General features: G+C 42.3%; 1 protein-coding gene and 1 pseudogene across 2 annotated transcripts in view; both read right to left on the bottom strand.

Annotated features, from left to right (window-relative positions):
* The window catches only part of GALNT2 (polypeptide N-acetylgalactosaminyltransferase 2), a 247,658-nt gene that overhangs the window by 60,267 nt on the left and 165,877 nt on the right, over positions 1–21,514 (bottom strand). The gene's annotated exons all lie outside the window — the stretch shown is intronic.
* Positions 6,575–7,233, bottom strand: LOC128595938 (AP-3 complex subunit sigma-1-like; annotated as a pseudogene).

The following is a 21,514-nucleotide window of genomic DNA, read 5'->3' as shown; positions in this document are numbered from 1 at the left end:
TTAAAAAGAAAATAAATAGGGCGGCGCCTGTGGCTCAGTCGGTAAGGCGCCGGCCCCATATACCGAGGGTGGTGGGTTCAAACCCGGCCCCTGCCAAACTGCAACAAAAAAAAATAGCCGGGCGTTGTGGCGGGTGCCTGTAGTCCCAGCTACCTGGGAGGCTGAGGCAAGAGAAGCCAAACTGCAACAAAAAAAAATAGCCGGGCGTTGTGGCGGGTGCCTGTAGTCCCAGCTACCTGGGAGGCTGAGGCAAGAGAATCGCTTAAGCCCAGGAGTTGGAGGTTGCTGTGAGCTGTGAGGCCACGGCACTCTACCGAGGGCCATAAAGTGAAACTTTGTCTCTACAAAAAAAAATAAAATAAAAAGAAAATAAATAAATTTTGCATTTAAAGCCTGCTAGTCTTCACTACCCCAGAGCCAGCGAAGAGAGCACCCAGTACAGCAGGGGCCGGGCACTTTCATGCTGGGGTTTTCTTTGGGAATGGGGTAGAAACCGTAGTTTATCTGAATTCAGTAGCAGAAGGAGTCTGAGTCAGTTTTGTTCTCCGGGATGAAGCAGGCTGGAAGCAGTGATGCTGGAACAGTGAGGGCAGGCTTTGTGGGCTCACGTTCAGTCAAGTTTCCACAATCACAGGTGCTAATGTGATTATCCTGCAAACTTCCTGGCCAGTATAATGGAGATTTAAAAAACAAGACATATTAAGATTGTTTTCAAAAATCCCTAGTTCAGTTTTATATTTCCCTGAGATTAGCTATCAATATCTAAACTGATTGGCTGGAAATGGAAAGAACCTGGATTATCTGAACAGCTGTGAGCCCTGGCCTCTCAGGGTGGAGAATGAACCTGTCTTGGGGCAGACTTGTCCTTGACACAGACACCACACTTGGGACGGATCAGGGCAGCTCTTTAGACTGGGAAACTGGGGCTTCTGTTCAGTGAAGGAATACAGGAATACAGAAATGTTTCCTACTTCTCTCCCCACCCCCCACAGGCCATCCCAACTCACACCATAGCTGTCCAGTGTTGTTTGCAAAGGGCCCCTGGTTGCCTTGTGCCACTTTAGGCAACTTGAATCACTCCTCATCTGTGAGAGTGGTCCTTACAGTCTTGTCTGACTGTTGGAAGTATCAAATACAAATGTGTGAAAAGGGACTTTGAAAAGTGACCAGTCACTGCAATGAATACAGGCCTATAATTTGCATCTGGCAGCTTGTGTCACTGGTGATTGCCATCACGGAGTGGAGGTCAGAGTGGTGCTTTCTGTAGTAAGCTGGAGGTGAGGCCACTGTGACAGTCTCTGAAACATCAGGGCCACAGCACCTTTGAGTGGTAAAGGGCACAGTCAAAGGGAGAAGGGGGTCCTAGGGCTGCAAGCATAGCTAGGGGACAAAAGGGTAGGGGCAGAAGAACCAAGTAAATGGGAGAGAGAAGACAGAAAAAGAGAGAGACAGAGACACTGATTGTACAAGAACCAGTGCAAGGCCCAGGAGGGGTGTGTGGCCAGTGCAAGCCTACATTTACCATGAGACAGCCTCGGAGACCAAACGGGCATCACAGGAACAAAAATTACCAGGTGAATATGCCCTGAAATGCCCCATGAACTGAGATTTGTAAGGGAAACACTGAGCAACTTACATGGCTAGTAATTAAGACTCAGCTTATGTTCACATATCACATAAGAGACGAGTTCTATCATAGAAAAGGTAGGAGACCAACATACTTAAAAAGAAGGAAAGTGAAAAGCGTTGGGTCTCCACAGGCACATTTTGGTTTTCCTGTGTGTGTGTGTTGGGGGTTCAGTCTCTCTCTGAAGCCAGTGATGTCCTTAGGAGCTCTGATTAGGATGTGGAACCCCACTGGGAGCACATCTAGCAGCAGCACGCTCCCACACGGGGTCTGCCTAGGAGCTGCTTCTCACTGTGCCAAGAGCAGGCATCGGCTTCCTGGGTGGCAGTGAAGGGAAAACAACCACAGGACCACACGAGGCCACAGTATCTCAAAGTTCAGGCTGCTGTGCTGTGCATTTACAAATTATCATACTGGCATTCTAGATTCATCCAATCTGTGAGTTGAGCTGGAGTCTGCCCCTGAGAGACAATTGGATTTTGATTTGCTGGCAAGAACACAAAGCAAAGCAGGAAAAAAACAGAGAAAGAAAACAAAGAAAAGCTTCTGGGTTTGCAAAGCTGAAGGTTAATTCTCACACCACAATAAATTCACCAACGTGATGAGTCTCCTGTGGCCTCTTGGCAGGCAACCTCACTGCTACTGACATGTGTGTGTGTGTGTGTGTAAGAGAGAAATACAGTAGGTCCTCTGTGAGTTGGCCACCCAGGGGACTGCAGCAAACTGGTTTACACACAGAGGCAGCTGGCATAAGAAACTAGGCCTGCTGTACTGATACGTACATGTGACCAAGTGTGGTCTATGGAAATTAGGTCAACTCAAGGAGGTGGTCAGCTGTGGAGGGTCTATGTATTTCAAACATAAAACACGGCCACATCACACAGACACCCATGTACTGTCCTTTGACTCTGCTTTGTCAAATATTAGTATTTTGCAACATTGGCCTTTGTTACAGATTTCTAAATGAAATGACACATGACAAGTAATAATTATAGTCTCTTCCTACCTCAATCCATGTCTTCCCCAAGGGTAGTCACTACACGGAACTTGGCACCTTATTACTCCTATGGATATTTCCAGTGAACTACATATGTATATATTCATAAATAACATCTCATGTTGGTCTGCATATACCCAAAATTAATATGGATGAAACTGTGCTGAGATTTGCTGCCTTTTGGGAGATTGGGGGGGGGGAGGGAGGGAGACAGTCTCACTTTGTCCCCCTTGGTAGAGTGCCATGGTGTCACAGCTCATGGTAACCTCAAAGTCTTGGGCTCAGGTGATTCTCTTGCTGCAGCCTCCCAAGCAGCTGGGACGACAGGCACCCGCTACAACACCGGGCTATTTTTGTTGTTGTTGTCACTGTTGTTTAGCAGGCTTCGGCCAGGTTCAAACCCGCCAGCCCCAGTGTATGTGGCTGGCACCCTAACATCTGAGATACGGGAGCGGAGCCAAGATTTGCTGTTTTGACTTTTCCGGAGACATATCTTTTAACACACCTCCACTGCATTTCACCCACATTCACTGCTAAGCTGCTCTCCATGGCAGGAACATGTCACACATAATGCCTCTCCTGTTGATATTCCACTGCTCTCTGTTGGGAGCAGCGCAGCAGTGGACACGGTGTTTTCACATACCCGAGAACATTTCACTGCAGTATTCGCCCTCAGGTGGGCCTCCCAGTCACAGATCACACATCTCTATGAGGCCAACTCGCTCCCCAAGGTGGCTGCACCTGTTTTCTCTCCCCAATCCTAGGACCTCACACTCCCCTCATCCCTTCACACACACACACACACACATCACTACATTGTAAAATTCTGCTAACCAGACTGGTATTAAACGGTCTTATCATTACAACTTTTATTTCCCTCATTACAGCAAGCCCACACATCTTTCCATTTGTTTATGAGCTGATTGGATTGTTTCTTCTGTTAACTACCTGCTCCTAATCTTTCCCTACTTTTTGATTAGGTTTTACCTTCTATTTGATTATAGTAATCTATATATTCTGGATATTATTCTTTGTCAGACACTTATGCATTGCAAAAATCTTCATGCCTGTGGCAGATGCTTTAATTTTGTTTAGGATGCCTTTTGTCAAACAGAGTTTTTAATTTTGATTTTTCAAACTGTGACCCTAGGGCAATGTTCAGGAAAAGCTTTCTTAACCTCTAAGGTCAGTAATATATTCTTGTAGATTTTCATCCAAACGGTTTAACTTTTTAACATTTAATTTAATCATCTACTTACATGTATTTTTATGAGTGATATACATCTCAATATATGATTTTCATAAGTAGTAGAGAAGAACTTGCCTTGATCCTATCCTTAAACTGAACGCAACTAGATTTTTATCATTCGCTAAGCTTCATGTTTGCCATGGGTGTTTTACAGATACCTTCCATCAGATTAAGAAAAATCTCCTATGGGTGCTGAATTTTACTGTTCATTTTTCTCTCTCCCAAATCTATTAAGATGATTATATAACTTTTCTCCTTTAATACACTGAGAAGGGTTATTATATTAATAAATTTTCTGATGTTCAATCATTCTTGCATTCCTAAAACTCTTTTCTCTGCCTATATATTTATGTGTGTTGTACATGTGTATATACATACACATATATGGCTGTATTAGATTTGCTAATATTTGGTTTAGGTTTTCTTTCTAATCTCTAACCAAAAATGTGATTGTCTACAATTTTCCCTTCTTGGCTTCCTTCTTCCAGTTTCATAGTGTGCGCTATAGGAGACAGGGCAGCTTTACTTCTTTCTCTGTTCTCTAAAATTATCTGTTTTATGCTAACCCATTTGAGCTTTGTCAATTTTAAGAACACAAATTTTTTATTACGGAAAATTTCTTTGGATGGTTTGTATTTATTCCTATTTTCTATTTCTTAAGTGATTCTGGTAATTTACTTTTCCTAGGAAATTATCCATTTCATGTAACTTACAAATTTATTTGTAAATTAAACTAAAGTGCTCTTATAGTTTTTTTTTGTTGTTGTTGTTGTTGTTGTTTTAGAGACTAAGTCTCACTTTATCGCCCTTGGTACAGTGCCATGGCAGCACAGCTCATAGCAACCTCTAGCTCTTAAGGGGCTTAGGTGATTCTCTTGCCTCAGCCTCCCAAGTAGCTGGGATTACAGGCGCCCACCACAACACCCGGCTATTTTTTGTTGCAGTTTGGCCGGGACCGGGTTTGAACCTGCCACCCTCGGTATATGGGGCCGGTGTCCTACCCACTGAGCTACAGGTGTCGCCCCCCCCCTTATAGTTTTGTAATGATCTTAGTCATATTTGTCTTTTTATTTCTAATATTATTATTATATATATTTCTTTTTTACCAAGGAAAATTTTTAATGGCTTCAGAAAAAAGTTTTAACACCATTGGTTTCGTCTAACCTCTTCAACGTACAGATGAGAAAACTGAGGTTCTTTCTTACTCTGCATGTCCAGTTCTGGGAGGTGAGATGAAAGTCCTGATGAGGTGCAGAGCTGAACCACTGAGGACAGACACTACTGTGTTGCTAGTGTCCTTTTATTTTTTTTTTGAGACAGAGTCTTTCTATGTCGCCCTCAGTAGAGTGCTGTTGTGTCATAGCTCACAGCAACCTTCAACTCCTGGGCTTAAGTGATTCTCTTGCCTCAGCCTCCCAAGTAGTTGGGACTACAGGTGCCCACCACAACGCCTGGCTATTTTTTTTGTTGTAGTTGTTATTGTCGTTTTAGCTGGCCCGGGCTGGGTTCAAACCTGCCACCCTTGGTGCATGTGGCTGGCACCGTAACCACTGTGCCACGGGCACTGATCTGCTAGTGTCCTTTTAAACAGCACATGCCTTATTGGTTTGGCAAATGGAGTCATCTCGAGTCCCTTTGTCTTACATAGTACTCTCACTCTAGCATGCACACTTCTCTTTGAGCTTTTTGACCCCTTTTTCTCGTCTGCCATGGCTGGGCCAAGCTAAGTAGCTCAGGCTCTCTCTAACTTTCTAGGAATTACCCTTATTGCATGATTGCACTTTCCTCCGAGTGTAAACCTCTGTCATTGTTAGAGAGTGCTTACGTGTATGTGTACACATAAACAAACCCTCCTCCAACTTTGCTTCTTTCCCCAGACTCAGAATCCTCAGGATCCAGGACCACATACAGCCTCTCTGCTCCTGTAGGTTGTTTGGCAAGGTGCCACAGCTGAAGTTAAGTCTTGGGCCTGCTCCTCAGCACTTTCTGTCTTTCAGCTGCAGTAGTCTTTGTATACTGCCAAAGAGGCCCTCTGGCCTTGTATCCAGCCTTAACTGGTGATGAGTCACCCTCAGCATTTCTTTAACACCATGACTGCCTAGAATATCCAGTTCCATGCTTTTTAGAATTACTACTTCCTTTGGACTTCTCAAATGCCTGAGACATTATCCCTACCACAGCACTCCCAATATCCTGTCCCAGTTCACCACCAGTGAAAATTTCAATGATTACAACAATTTACATTGCTATAGCATGCAAGTGGTGCTCCATGCTCCACCTGCCACCAGCAAGAGTCCTCAATCACCAGCCCACCAGTGGTGATCAGTCCAAAATGTCATTTTAGAATCTGCAAGGGCCTGAGGGAAATAGGATGAGGCAGAGGGAGGCATTAAATTGCTATGCAGTCATGACGAAGGCCTCAGCTCATCCAGCATGGAGTTGCTGGGACAGCCTTTCAGAATGCCCTGCCTTACCCAAGGGGGCTAGGCTTTTAGTACTTGGATGTAGGATGTCCTTCAAGAGGAGCCATGACTAGTACAGCAGCTTTCTCCAGCTGGTGGCAGTTCTCAGAGAGCCGCTCAGCTCCATGCACCACGGCAGCAACGACAGACGCCAACTTTTCTCCTTTGCTTCACCTTGCAACTCATACACAGCCCCAGAATAAATCACTGCGATTACTGGGAGTGGCCTTTTGAATTTTTTATTTAAAAGAGGGCAGGTTTGGCACTTTTATACCGATGTCACCAATGTTAATATTTCTTGGGATCTCAGGAAGATTCATATTCTTTACAGCTGAAACAGCACAGGCTGGAGCTCCTGCTAAGCCAGCCTCAGATTTCTCCAGTTTATTTTGTGCAATCAATTTGCGTAACAATCTCATTCATGTTGGTCTCCAGTACCATTCCCCCCATCACCATTTCTGCAAGAATATTGTGAACCTTGTCTACGTGGAAAATCAAATCCAGTTCACATTTTCAAAACATTTGTCTAATGTTTCCACAAATACTTGAATTAGATCTAAAATGCCAAGTTCACTTTCTGAAGAATCCACACAGAGGACAAAATATAACGTTGCATAATGCCTATAAATCAGTTTGTTGTCAGATCCTCCAATCAATTAGATTTAACTCCTTAGGTCACAGTAAGTTACACAGCTTAAGATTATCAAAATCCTCCTTCTAGGAAATTACAAACATTTTCATCTCTCTTAGATACCAAATGGAAAGTCTCCCTGATGATTTGCTGTTGTGTATCTTCACTGTAGGGCTGGTAGAACTTCGAAAGCCGCGGTTTCCCATGGTTATCGAAGATGAGGATTGCCTTGATCATGGCTAGGCTGGGCCGACCGGGTGGGCACTGGGGGCCAGGGCAGGGGCGGGCGGGCGGGCGAGCGAGCTTCGCCTATTCCTAATATTATTTAACCTTGTGAACCATGTTTCTTCTCAATTTTTGTTAATCAGTATTCTTAGAGCATCATTTTTTTTTTTTTTTTTGTAGAGACAGAGTCTCACTTTATGGCCCTCGGTAGAGTGCCGTGGCGTCACACAGCTCACAGCAACCTCCAACTCCTGGGCTTAAGCGATTCTCTTGCCTCAGCCTCCTGAGTAGCTGGGACTACAGGCGCGAGCATCATTTTTTTAAAGATGAAGCTTTTTACCGTCTTCTCTATTGCTTCTTGTTTTTCTAGCTCATAAGTGTTTTGTTTGAGCTTCATTATTTCCTTCCTTCTGCTTTCTTTCCCTTTACCCTGTTGTTTTTTCCACTTGAGTCACAGAGCAGGTTTGAGCCCCCCACCCCCAGGTAGGGAACAAGTGGGTATAAATCCGAGCAAATTCCACAGCTGGAGAAACAAAGGCAGTCCCGCGCTCAAGGAAGAGAAGAGCAAGTGAAATGGGAAGGATATCCCTGTGCAATGATCGGCTGCCTAACTTTGGAGTGAGAGTGACAAGGTACTGCCTCTTTCCCTCGCTCGGAAAGATTGAGCAGCCCAGGGAGCCCTGCAGCTGCCAGTCTTTCTCCAACTGATCCAGCACCTGAAAATCCTCAACTCTCTGGGCACACTTACAGCCCACGCGAGTTAGCCAAGACAGCCCTAGACACATTAGGCAAAGCCAGCAGGGCCAGAAAGTTTCAAGTCAAAAGAACAGATTAAAATAGATTCCTCCCCTTTCTAGCCCATTTTCCTGCTCCTATATGGAGATGTGGGGTTGGAGGCCAGGTGTTTAAATACTCCAGGACACTGGGAGAAAGGCTTGAACAAGGCTGGTGACTCACTGGGCCCTGAAAGTTTTGTTTTCTTGTCCTCACCCACAGAAGATACTCACTCTATTTCCATTTCAAAAAAAGAAAAGGGCAGGTCTACTGTCTCAAGTGACTCCTACAGCCTGACGCAACTGTCCCATGGGCAGATAGAAAGTCCATGCTGCCTTTGCTGTGGAGCCAAGGCTCCCGCCACACTGGGCACACAGTGGGCTCATGTTTCTTGTTCAGGATGCCGATCTGCCTCTTTCACTTTGCTTAAGCAGGTCTGAGTGATACCCAGAAATGTGAATTTTAAGTTGTCCTTACACTTCATTTTATTCATTCATTCACTGGAGACAGAATCTCACTCTGTTACCCTGTCAACCTCAAACTCTTGGGATCAAGAGATTCTCTTTCCTCAGCTCCCAAATAGCTGGGACTACAGGCACCTGCCATAACACCCAGCTGGTTTTTCTACTTTTAGCAAAGACAGGGTCTGACTCTTGCTCAGCCTGATCTTGAACTCCTGAGCTCAAGCTTTGCACTCCCTTAGCCTCACAGCGTGCCAGGACTACAGGTGTTAGCCATGGTGCTCAACCGGATCTCATTTTAAGAAACATGCACAAGGCTGAGATGCATCAGTAATGACAACAGTTCTCTAATATGGAGCCATCAGAAGATGCACCAGGGAGCCTCAGACTTACCTGTAGACCTCTGATCCAGACCATATTACACTCCTTTGTTCCCTACCCAGGGTAGCTTAGACTCTTAGATGTTGGTTTCCCATTCCTCCTCTCTGCCACAGCCTGACCCCTACAGTCATCATATTGAAGGAGCCCAGCCTGGACTGTGTCATCAAACTCTACCTTGGCTGTGGCCTGACTCCTAGGGAGTCCAAGCCAAGCCACAGAATAAGGCCCCAACATGGCCTACTTAGCCCACACCAGAGTCTGGATCCACTGCAGTGAGGAGGGGGCACTGGAAGCAGGCCCTCCCATCCCCAGTCCCAAATGGGCCAGGGACACATCTCTAAACCTCACTGCACCTCCACTCTGGCCCCCTGGTCAGCTTCACATTTTTTTCTGGAGTGTTGCCATGGAGTCTCTAGGAAGCTCAGGCAGGCCTTTGGATAGAGTGTGAATTGGAAAGGGAAACAAAGATTTTAAAGAAGAGAAAAAGCTAACTAGCTGTTGTATACTCATTTAATTAAAACATACTCTGAGTAATCCTCCAAACAGTGATAATGACATAATATTCCACCCAATCAACTCATTTCTGATAAGTCCCAATAGCTACAGAATTTATTCTACAGAGCTCTTTAAAAACTAAAGAGAACCAAACCCCAAGATATTAAAAAACATCTGTAGGACCCCTGTGAAACTGAGCTTCTTGAAAATCTGGTTGGCTGGAAATTTGAATAAGCCCCATTAATCACCTTAGCTTTGTCTCACTTTGAAATTATTGCTCTACAATAGCCTTTCTGCATACTGTGGGCTCTTGTATTCTGTACTACATAGGAGACAAGAGTGTTCTAAAACAAAATATTTACCTTCCCTGTGACACAAGGAACTCAGGCCTATCTTATTTACTACACTCCTCTAATTATACTATCATTAGTAATCAAAGGTTTGAAGTTCTCTAATCCCCTTGAAAAGCCAAGAGTTCCAGACCAAAAATCACACAGGCACTCAAGGCACTCAGAGAATCCACAAACAGATACCCCGCTTTCCAAACACTCCACGTTCCACCAGTGGCCACAAAAACCACTGCCCAGAATATGTGAGTATTCTCTACCCAAGAAAGGAGAAATGTTAGGTTTCCACTTGACGCTTTCAGCCAGCCACCATTCACTGGAGTAGAACTGTTCTTCATTCATTGAACACCATCCGCCTTCACTGCCTCCAGTTTTACTGACACTAAATTTTAGCCGAAAAAAATTTTTAAGAGTCAAGAGCTATTGAAAGTTGAGAAAATAATAGCCCTGGATTAAGCCATCTGAGCTCTTCCATAACACCCACCAAAGATACTTCAGCCACCAGCTCCCACTCACCATTTGGCTGGACTCATCTCAGAGAGAAACAATTGTCCTTGAAACTTTCATTGCTCCTGATGCCAGGGAAAAAGCTGCCCTCTCTGGGCGGAAGCTCACATGCTTACCGACAATATGAAATACACATTCCCTTTTCTTCCCTTTGCTTGTCCTCTGAGGACAGAGGCCCCTGGGGTCCAGATCAAACATACCAACTCCCCCTGCACACATCAACTCCTACTGCCTCTAGGTGGCTAATCTTTAAGAGCACCCTTCTGAAGGGTCACTCACAAAGGGGGTTTCCTTCTCCATCCTACTCGTGTGCTTCTCCCAACAAAACCTGGGCCAAGTACAATGAAGTTTGTGTAGCCATTTAGTTCTGATAGGAAAAACCCTGAAGTTCCATGAAGGGCCACGCTGCAGAGCACTTTTTGTGGGTACAATTAATTGCTCTATGTTTTAGCTTTGTAGAAACATCGACTTTTGATTAATTCTACTATTGTCCCTTTCTTCCCAAAGGTGAAAGGCAGACGGTCTAGGGTAAGTGTAAGGATGTAACCTTGAAGTAGAAGAGTCGCTACTGTAGCTTCCCACGCTCTTAACCTATTGACAATGCACAGGAAGGACAGGACACCCAACTGTGTCCTGGCATGACCTATTCACACCCATTCTAAGCAGATGGCGATTTATCTGGTGCCCTTAAACTTTATTCATTTCAAATGTAACAACATTCTTTTGGAATCTTGGGGGGAAAAATCAACTTCTTATTGATGACAGAATGAAATGTTATGGTAAAGAATGATGAGGCATTTGATATATGGCCCCTAAACACTGACAGTATGTATATTTATTCCTTCTGAGTCTTGCTACAATGCCATCGTGGAATGCCTTCAGGGTGCACCCTTCTTGGTGACATAAAAATTATCTCCCTCTTGCTCCTTTCTTACAAATTTTGTTTGGGAAAAACTGCCAAGCTCCAAGGGTAAGTCCTGATTGCCCTAAGACACTCATGAGGCTGGGTGCAGTGGCTCACGCCTGTAATCCTAGCACTCTGGGAGACTGAACTGGGTGGATCACCTGAGCTCACAGGTTCAAGGCCGGTTTGAGCCAGAGCCAGAGCCAGACGTGGTCTCTAAAAATAGCCAGGCACTGTAGTGAGGGCCTGTAGTCCCAGCTACTTGGGAGGCTGAGGCAAAGAGAATTGCGTGAGCTCAAGAGTTTGAGGTTGCTGTGAGCTGTGACGCCACAGCACTCTATCAAGGGTAACTTTGTCTCAAAAAGTGAGACCCTGTTTCAAAAAAAAAAAAAAAAGACACTCATGGCCCCAGCCTCCCCCACTGTTTGTTCTGGCTAACAGATTATAACACAAAGTACTGGGGGAATTTCCAGGAGAGATTTGCTTTGCTGGTAAGTTCAGAAAGCCACTCAAGAAAAGACCATTTCTGGCCTCTTTGCTTTTGCCTTGAAAGTGACCACACACATGGAGCTACGGAGCCTTCTTGTGGCCATTTAAGGCTAAAAAACCAGAATGCTGAAGGTGGTGTTGAGGAAAGCCAGAAAGAGCGCCCAGTCCAAGGGAAGCCACCTGGATGAAGGCTTTTTGTTAAATAAGTTAACAAAATGTCTTTCTTGCTTAAAAGTATCCTAACTATAAAACATAATAAAGGAACAAAATCAGGATGGCTTGGGCTTCTCCTTGATGAAACTAAACAGATAATAATGAAGCAATGCGTATGAGTATTAAAGGAAAAAGAAGACATGATACACAAATTCTACGCCTGTGAATCTGCCACTCCTATGAAGGGGACAGAAAGGAATTCTCACGTAAGCAAAGGCTCAGGAAGAATTCTGGTCACATGAGCCTCCTGAAAAACATTTAGAAGATCTCGTCTTAAGAAAACAAAGTTAAAATAAAGAATTCAACTTTGGGGAAATTCAAAAGGGAGAAAGCATTAAACCTATTTCGGCAATAGTCTAACAGACTTGTGTCACTATGGTTATGCTAATGAAAAATTCTTAAGACAATTATATTTTAATACTGAACATCAACAATCTGTGTTTAATGCCAGAGAATATCAACAAAACCAGAAAGTGGATGAAAGAAAGTAAAAGCATATTAATTACTCATTTAAAAATATGTAATCCCAGCTGCTTGGGAGGCTGAGGCAGGAGAATCGCGGAAGCCCAAGAGCTAGAGGTTGCTGTGAGTCCTGTGACATCATGGCACTCTACTGAAGGCAGTAAGGTGAGACTCTGTCTCTACAAAAAAAAAAAAAAAATTAATAAAAAAAATAAAAATATGTATCCTTTTATTCTTGGCATTAAACCAATACTTCTTTAATTGGCAAATTTTCTTTTCTTTTTTTTTTTTTTGTAGAGACAGAGTCTCACTGTACCGCCCTCGGGTAGAGTGCCGTGGCATCACACGGCTCACAGCAACCTCTAACTCTTGGGCTTACGCGATTCTCTTGCCTCAGCCTCCCGAGCAGCTGGGACTACAGGCGCCCGCCACAACGCCCAGCTATTTTTTTGTTGCAGTTTGGCCGGGGCTGGGTTTGAACCCGCCACCCTCGGCATATGGGGCCGGCGCCCTACTCACTGAGCCACAGGCGCCACCCAAACACACACTGCTGGTTCTTTTTTTTTTTTTTCGGCCAAAAATAAAAAAAAAAAAAAAAAAAAGACTCACTAATTGGCAAATTTTCTATTGAATTTTTATAAACCAAAAATTGCTACTAGTTGAATAAGTAGAAAACAAATTTTCTTAACCAAATTGAGAACAAATCAAATAAGAAAATATAAGACCAACAAAGTGAAACAAAGCATATTGTCCATAAAAGAGAGAAAAGAAGATTTTTGGGAAAAGCAATGAAGCATTAAAAAACAATGACATGAAAAATAAGATAACAGACTGAGTATGAAAATGGGTAAGAGTGTATTAAACTTCAGATCATCAGATTGGCTTAACAATCAAAAAACAGTACTATGTTGTTGACAGAAGACCAACCTAAAATAAAATGGCATCTACAAAATGAAAACTAACAGAATACAAAAATAAGCAAACTAAAGTAGGAGATTAACATTTACACAAAGTAAAATGTATGACAAAGAAGGGAAGTGTTCAATGCAATGTGAGGCAGTAATTTTATGCTAATACAGATATAATTCATGAATACACCTTCTATACCCCTCATAATCTTAAAATAGAGCAACTACTATAAAAGTAGAAAGGCCTTACATTGTAGTGACTGTAGTGGGAGCTTCAAACTCTTCTGACATGTAGACAATAAAGTTTTGAATGTAATCATTCTGGTTGGTTTAACATACGCTATGAACTTTGACACAACTATAAATACTAATAGTCTTTAAAAAAATACCTATGAGATATTTATAGAAATGAGAAGGCAGGCTGCAGTACACCCATTAAGTTATGCAACCTCTCTGACTCTTTATCTATAGAATCGTAGTACCCCATCACGTAGGGTTGTTGTGGGAATTAAATGAGGAATAGAAAACCCAATGACTTTAAACAGATAAAAAGAAAAAAAATCAATTTCTTATAATTTTGAAACTCTTTCCTAAGTGAGCATTGTATTAAAAAAGAAACCAAAAGTAGAATTCCAGACTAGCAAGAAATAATAATATTTTGGTAAGTTTGGAAGAAACAAAAATTATCATACTGTATTGCACAATATGAAACTCAGCCAAAGCTGCACGCAAAACAAATTAGACAAAAAATAAACACTAAACACTGAATTCTCACAGGGCAAGGGCAGTGTAGAGGAAAGCGAAGAAGAAAATCTTAAAACACAGGCAGACACGAATGAATTAGAAAACAGACAAACACTAGAAGGTATATATGTATAATTCTAGCACTTGGTTCTTAAGTTTAAAAGGAAAAAAGAAGAACAGGGTGGGGGTGTAGGGGCGCAGGGGAGAACTCGGAACAAATCATGGGCATTTCTGAACAAGAAAAATCAGAGTTCATAATTAATAAAAATTTAAGAGCACAGCCATACAACACTAAGCCAATAAATCTGACAATCCAAGGGAATTTTATTCTTCTGGGTAGATATAAATTGTCAAATTAACTCAAGTAAAACATAGAAAAACTTACCTAATATCTCCATGAAAGAATTTTTAAAAGTCATCAAAGGATACTTTGAAATTAGCTCCAAATCTAGACAGGTTTTACAAGTGAATTCCGAGTAACAAATAATCCCTTTGCACGTAAATTTTTCCTAAGCATCTAAAGAGATTTAGGCATTTGTATTAAAATTCATTTTACAAAGTTAGCATAATCATCAAACCAAAGCCAGATGAAAGAAGGAAAGAAGAGAGGGAGGGAAGGAGAAAAAAACAGCAGGCAGGTTAGCCACAAATAATTTCAATTATGAATCTTCATTCAAAACGCAAAATAAACTAGTAGCCAAACTCAGCAATATATTGAATAAATTCTGGCACTTTCTCAGAACCAAGTAATATACCATTTCAAACAGTATTGTTTCCTTTCAAAAGAGTGAGCAAAATGTTATTCAAATATTTCACCCCAACACTGTTAGCATTAAAAAAGTAAAGAAACAGTTTCTAGGTCCATCACCATACTTATTCAGAACTAGCTAAATCAACATAAAATGGAATAGAGCTATTTTATAAAAAGCTATAGTTAACAGTTGTAGAAGAGGTTTCCTATGTATTAGTGAATGAAAAGGGTAGCAAACAGCAAACACAGTACCATTTTGTGATATAAAACTGCACACATCTAACTATCAGAGGGTACAAGAAACATCTGAGGAAGGACATTCACCAGAAGAGATAAAGTTAAACTCCTTTTAACTTTTCGGTGTGACTTGTTTTGGTATGCAACAAAAACGTATCTATTTTATAAAGCTACTTTAAAAAAAAAAAAAAACAGTTTAAGAAACTAGGTGTATCTAAAGAAAGGAAGCCTGGGAAGGCTGGGATGAGAAAGGACAGCCCAATGTGTGGACCACTAACATTTAGACCAAACAGAGATTCAGAGATTTTAGCTAATATTTGCTTAAGATAAGGTTTGCCAACAAAAGGAGATACTGCTGTGGTCACAACCACCATCACCATTATTACCACCTTATCCCCTAAGCCCTGAATGGACCAAGCATAACAAGGGTGCCTTGGCTTGATGACAGTCCCACACACTGGCCTCGACGGGCGCCTCTGTGCAGACAGGAGTCTGGAGTCCACTGGGTAACCGAGTCACTTCCTAAAGGTAGCCACCAAGAGAGAACGGGTTCAGCCCAGCAAGCAAGTAGTGAATGGTGAGTGAGTGACAAGGTAAACCTGGAGCTATAGGCGAGCTTTGACCCTGAGGCACTCTGGGAGGGAGTACCAAGCAAGACGGTTCTAGAGCTCCAACTCCCCTTCTATCTGTTACATCTGAGGCTGTCCTAACGCCAGTAACCTAGCCACAGGCGCCTGAGCCCTGACCTATGGTAGTAGAATGAATGCCACTCTTCTTTACTCACCTTGCAGGACTCCATAATTCCTAATATACAATTCCAAAATCTAAAAAAACCTGGAGGGAAAAATCTGTATCACATTTGGTAGCGAAGCCTGTCCCTGTCCAAATTGTGTGGCAGTAAAACCTAACTTGAGCTGATGTCTATTATCCTAATTATGCTTGATGTGAATGGTTTTTTGTTTTGCTGCAAAGGAATTAGTGTGTTTGATGTAAGAAATTGCCCCCAGGATTAAGAATGTTGTTGTATATATACTGATAGGTATTTACCTAGGATTTTTTTTAAAAAATCTGAATTCCCCTGTAGTTTAAGTGAGGGATTAGTGAGCTGTGTAATTACAGATAATCTCTGTCTCAGAGCAGCTTACAAAATTCCTGGAGAAAGAATCTGCACAACTATGAAGAAGGGAGAATAAGGTGGGTGGGCAGTGAGGGCAGAGCCCCAAGGCATGGGGCCAGGCAGAAGAGGTTCTTTGGAAGAAGCAAGGGTAAACTGAATTTTGAGGGATATCCCAATTAGAAAAGGGCCAGGCACAGGGGCAGAACTGGCAGTATTATTGTTTTGTAGATAAGAAACCCAGGGTTTAGAGAGAGAATTTCAACCTCAGTCTGGGAGCCAATCAGTGGTGGAACTATTAAAATCTATACTTTTCAACTTCTGATACACTGATATTTCTACTTACTCTCATTTGAGACAGACATTGCTGCTCTGGGCAAAATTCACAAACCATCAAATTCATACTGAATTTGGATTCCAAATAAAATATACAGGTGTTTTTCCTGCTTGAGTGAAGGTAAAAATCCCTTGCTATGACTCACCTACTCCCTGAAACCAACCAGAAATTCAGGATGAAATACACCAAAGAATCTATTTGAAGGCTCTGCAGAAGTGCCCTGGGGCCAGGTTCCTAGAGTTCTCAAGAGTTCCTGAGCAAGTGTGTCCAATGTGGGCAGGTTACAATTTGCTTTTTTTTTTTTTTTTTTTGTAGAGACAAGAGTCTCACTTTATGGCCCTCGGTAGAGTGCCGTGGCCTCACACAGCTCACAGCAACCTCCAACTCCTGGGCTTAAGCGATTCTCTTGCCTCAGCCTCCCGAGTAGCTGGACTACAGGCTTTTATATAATACATTTTAGGGGGATGGGAATCACAGGTAAAATCATAAATGAATACATGGAAGGCATATATTGGTTTGGCCCCAAAAGGCATGCCATCTCAAAATGGGGAGATTATATAGGTGGATTCAGAGATTCTTTAATTTGTAATTAGTTAAAAGAATCTGTTAAGCAAATTGAGGGCTTGTAGGTATCACTTAACCTCTGCCTTGTGTGGCCTTATGTCCTGTTCGTAATTTAGTATCTTACTGCCTGAAGAATCTGTGCTGCCAGGCCCCTGATCTTGATTTTAACATTAATGCTGGTCAGCTGTGTCTAAACTCTAACAGGGAAGGGGTATAAGGAGCCAGGTCTGATCTCCCCTCCCCTCATGGGGGAGTTCTCCTTAGGAACTTGGCTTTAAGGTTTTTCTGGGGACCCCTCAGCCACAGGGAAACCAGTTAGTCTGTGGGAGGAGGGAGAGGGGGGCAGGATTTTACTTTCAGTTTATACTACAAAGCCAAGGGAAGCTTCATGGGGATGGTGAGTGGTGGGGCAAAAATGGCCCTCCTGGCAATATGTTGATGACTGTATTTTGTCCTAAAGGAGCCTGCAGTCTAGTGGGAGGCAGATAGCTAAACAGGCACTTTGGGTAGTCCAGTAAGAGGAGAGTTCTCCTGTCCCCCAAGGGCCCCGATTCCGACACTAGGGAGCCTTCTGAGACTGCAGGTGAATGAGTCCCTCAAGACTTGTCGCTCAGCCTCCTCATCTGCCTCAGACATGGTGATATCAGGGTGAATAATCTATAAATCCCACTGATCCCATGGGTGAGGGCTCTCTGGATAGAAGAGCTACCCTACAAGGCCCAGGGCATCCCGACTACCTCCAATCCCTAGATATGCTTCTACAGACAACACAACAAGACAACTACACACCTCTGTCCCACTCCTGGGTCAAACTCCTGAACCCTCTGGAAATGAGGCCTGGGTGCAGGGGCTGGTGGATGCTGGCGTAACACAAAGGAAATGAAGTTAAGCACATAAAAGGCAGAGCACAGGGCTCGATACTGATACAATGTTTAATGAATGTTTTATTACTGTGATTATGAAACAAACTTTTAAGACTTACTGTTATGTCACAGCCAAACTCCACCTGCCCCACCAAACTCAAATGCCAACAGGCCAGGCCAAGTAAGCCTAGGGAAGTATCCACGAGCAACACCCATGTGGCCCCCACATCTCCTCCACTTAGGCCTCGGCAGGGCAGAGCGTTAGCTGGAGATATACATCAGTGGGAACGGAGGGGGCTGTAGCCAGCGCTGTCAGGAAGTAACGAGAGGCCAGCTGCACACATCCCTGGGAAGCTGTGAGCTGCTGACAGGTGCACAGCTTCCTGGCTTGTAGACGGCTCCCCTCTTGTGTCTTCAAGTGGTGGAGAGAGACGCTTGAATCTCTCTCTTCCTCTTCTCACAAGGGCACCTGTCTTACTGGATCAGGGACCCATCCTATGACTTCATTTCACCTTAATCACCTCCATAAAGGCCTGATCCCTGAATATAGTCTCATTGGGGTTCGGAACATTAACAGGAACCTGGGCAGGGACAGGTGGACAGAGCACAACTCAGTCTGTAACATAGACGTATACACGTGGTTGCTGGTCAGAGGGACAGAGACTTCTGGTGGTGCGGTGTGACCTACAAGGCTCATGAGGTGATCACTTTTTTTTTTTTTTAATTGTCAAATCATAGCTGTGTACATTTGTGCAATCAAGGGGTACAATGTGCTGGTTTCATATACAATCTGAAATATTCTCATCAAACTGTTCAATGTAGCCTTCATGGCATTTTCTTAGTTATTGTATGCAGACATTTGTATTCTGCATTTAGTAGGTTTCGCCTGTACCCATTCTAAGATGCACCATAGATGTGCCCCACCCATTACTCTCCCTCCACCCTGACTGACCCCCGTCCCTTCCCCTCCCTTGGCCCTTTCCCCATATTCTTGTGCTATAGTTGGGTTATGGCCTTCATATGAAAGCTATAAATTAGCTTCATAGTAGGGCTGAGTACATTGGATACTTTTTCTTCCATTCTTGAGATACTTTGCTAAGAAGAATATGTTCCAGCTCCATCCATGTAAGCATGAAAAAGGTATAGTCTCCATCTTTCTTTAAGGCTGCATAATATTCCATGGTATACATGTACCACAATTTGCTAGTCCATTCGTGTGTCGATGGGCACTTGGGCTTCTTCCATGACAGCAATTATGAATTGGGCTGCAATAAACATTCTGGTACAGATGTCTTTGTTATATTGTGATTTTTGGTCTTCTGGATATATACCTATTAAAGGACTTATAGAATCAAATGGCAGGTCTATTTTTAGATCTCTGAGTATTCTCCAAACATCCTTCCAAAAGGAACGCATTAGTGTGCATTCCCACCAGCAGTGTGGAAATGTGACCTCGTCTCCATATCCACGCCAACATCTCTGATTTTGGGAGTTTGTTATGTGGGCTACTCTTACTGGGGTTAGGTGATATCTCAAAGTAGTTTTGATTTGCATTTCTCTGATGATTAAGGATGATGAGCTTTTTTTGATGTGTCTGTAGATCGTGCATCTGTCTTCTTTAGAGAAGTTTCTCTTCAACTCCTTTGCCCACCCTGAGATGGGATCACTTGTTCTTTTCTTGCTAATACATTTGAGTTCTCTGTGGATTCTGGTTATTAAACCTTTATCAGAGGTATAATCTGCAAATATTTTCTCCCATTCTGAGGGCTGTCTGCTTGCTTTACTTACTATGTTCTTGGCTGTGCAGAAGCTTTTTAGTTTGATCAGGTCCCAGTAGTGTATTTTTGACACTGCTTCAATTGCCTGGGGAGGTCCTCCTCATAAAATATTCACCCTGGTCTATTCCTTCAAGAGTTTTCCCTGCACTTTCTTCAAGTATTTTTATAGTTTCATGTCTAAGTTTAAATCTTTTATCCAGTGACAGTCTATCTTAGTTAATGGTGAAAGGTGTGGGTCCAGTTTCAGGCTTTACAGACCGCCAGCCAGTTCACCCAGCACAATTTGTAAAATAGGGAATCTTTTTCCCACTGAATGTTTTTAACTGGCCTGTCAAAGATCAAATATTGGTAAGTAGCTGGATCCATCTCTTGGTTCTCTATTCTGTTCCAGACATCTACTTCTCTGTTTTTGTGCCAGTACCATGCTGTTTTGATCACTATCGATCACTATCACAGCCTCAGATCTGGTAGCATGATTCCTCCTGCTTTGATTTTATTTCTGAGTAATGTCTTGGCTATTCGAGATTTTTTCTGATTCCATATAAATGAAGCATTATTTTTTCAAGATCTTTAAAATATGACAATGGAGCTTTGATAGGAATTGCATTAAAATTATATATTGCTTTGGGCAGTATAGACATTTTAACAATGTTGATTCTTCCCAGACATGAGCATGGTATGTTTTCCCACTTGTTAACATCATCAGCTATTTCTTTTCTTAGAGTTTCATAGTTCTCTTTATAGAGATCTTTCACGTCCTTTGTTAGATAAACTCCCAAATATTTCATCTTCTTTGGCTCTACTATGAAAGAAATAAAGTCCTTGACTATTTTTTTGGCTTGGCTATTGTTGGTATATATAAAGGCTACAGATTTATGGGTGTTGATTTTGTAGCCTGAGACATTGCTATATTCCTTGATCACTTCTAAAAGTTTTGTAGTAGAATCCCTAGTGTTTTCCAGATATACAATCATGTCATCTGTGAAGAGTGAAAGTTTGATCTCTTCTGAGCCTATGTGGATACCCTGATCATTTTTTCTTTCCTAATTGCAATGGCTAAAACTTCCATTACAATGTTAAAGAGCAATGGAGACAATGGGCAACCTTGCCTGGTTCCTGATCTAAGTGGAAATGATTTCAATTTAACTCCATTCAATACGATACTGGCTGTGGGTTTGCTGTAGATGGCCTCTATTAGTTTAAGAAATGTCCCTTCTATACCAATTTTCTTAAGTGTTCTGATCATGAAGCGATGCTGGATATTATCAAAAGCTTTTTCTGCATCAATTGAAAGAATCATATGGTCTTTATATTTTAGTTTATGTGCTGAATTACATTTATAGATTTTCGTATATTAAACCAGCCTTGAGAGCCTGGGATAAATCCGACTTGGTCATGGTGTATAATTTTTTTGATGTGTTGTTGGATTCTGTTTTGTTAGGATCTTATTGAGTATTTTTGCATCTATATTCATTAGTGATATTGGTCTATAATTTTCTTTTCTTGTTGGGTCTTTTCCCTGGTTTAGGGATCAAGGTGATGTTTACTTCATAGAATGTGTTGGGTAGTATTCCTTCTTTTTCTATATTTTGGAAGAGGTTTAGTAATATAGGTACTAGTTCTTCTTTAAAGGTTTGGTAGAATTCTTACGTAAAGCCATCTGGTCCTGGGCTTTTCTTTTAGGGAGATTTTGTATAGTTGATGCTATTTCAGAACTTGATATAGGCCTGTTCAACATTTCCACTTCATTCTGGCTAAGTCTTGGGAGGTGGCGTACTTCTAAGTATTGGTCGATTTCTTTCAGATTTTCATTATTTCTGAGAGTAAAGTTTCTTGTAATATTCGTTAAGGATTTTTTTAATTTCTGAGGGGTCTGTTGTTATTTCATCATTACCATTTCTGATTGATGAAATTAGAGATTTTACTCTTTTTTTCCTGGTTAGGTTGGGAGGTGATCACTTTCAACAATGCCTTTGCAGTCTGGCTAGTGGAGA

Source organism: Nycticebus coucang, chromosome 10 (assembly GCF_027406575.1).
Source record: "Nycticebus coucang isolate mNycCou1 chromosome 10, mNycCou1.pri, whole genome shotgun sequence".
Classification (NCBI taxonomy): domain Eukaryota; kingdom Metazoa; phylum Chordata; class Mammalia; order Primates; family Lorisidae; genus Nycticebus; species Nycticebus coucang.
Note: the sequence above shows the minus strand (reverse complement) of the source record. Positions and strands in the feature narration are given on the sequence as shown.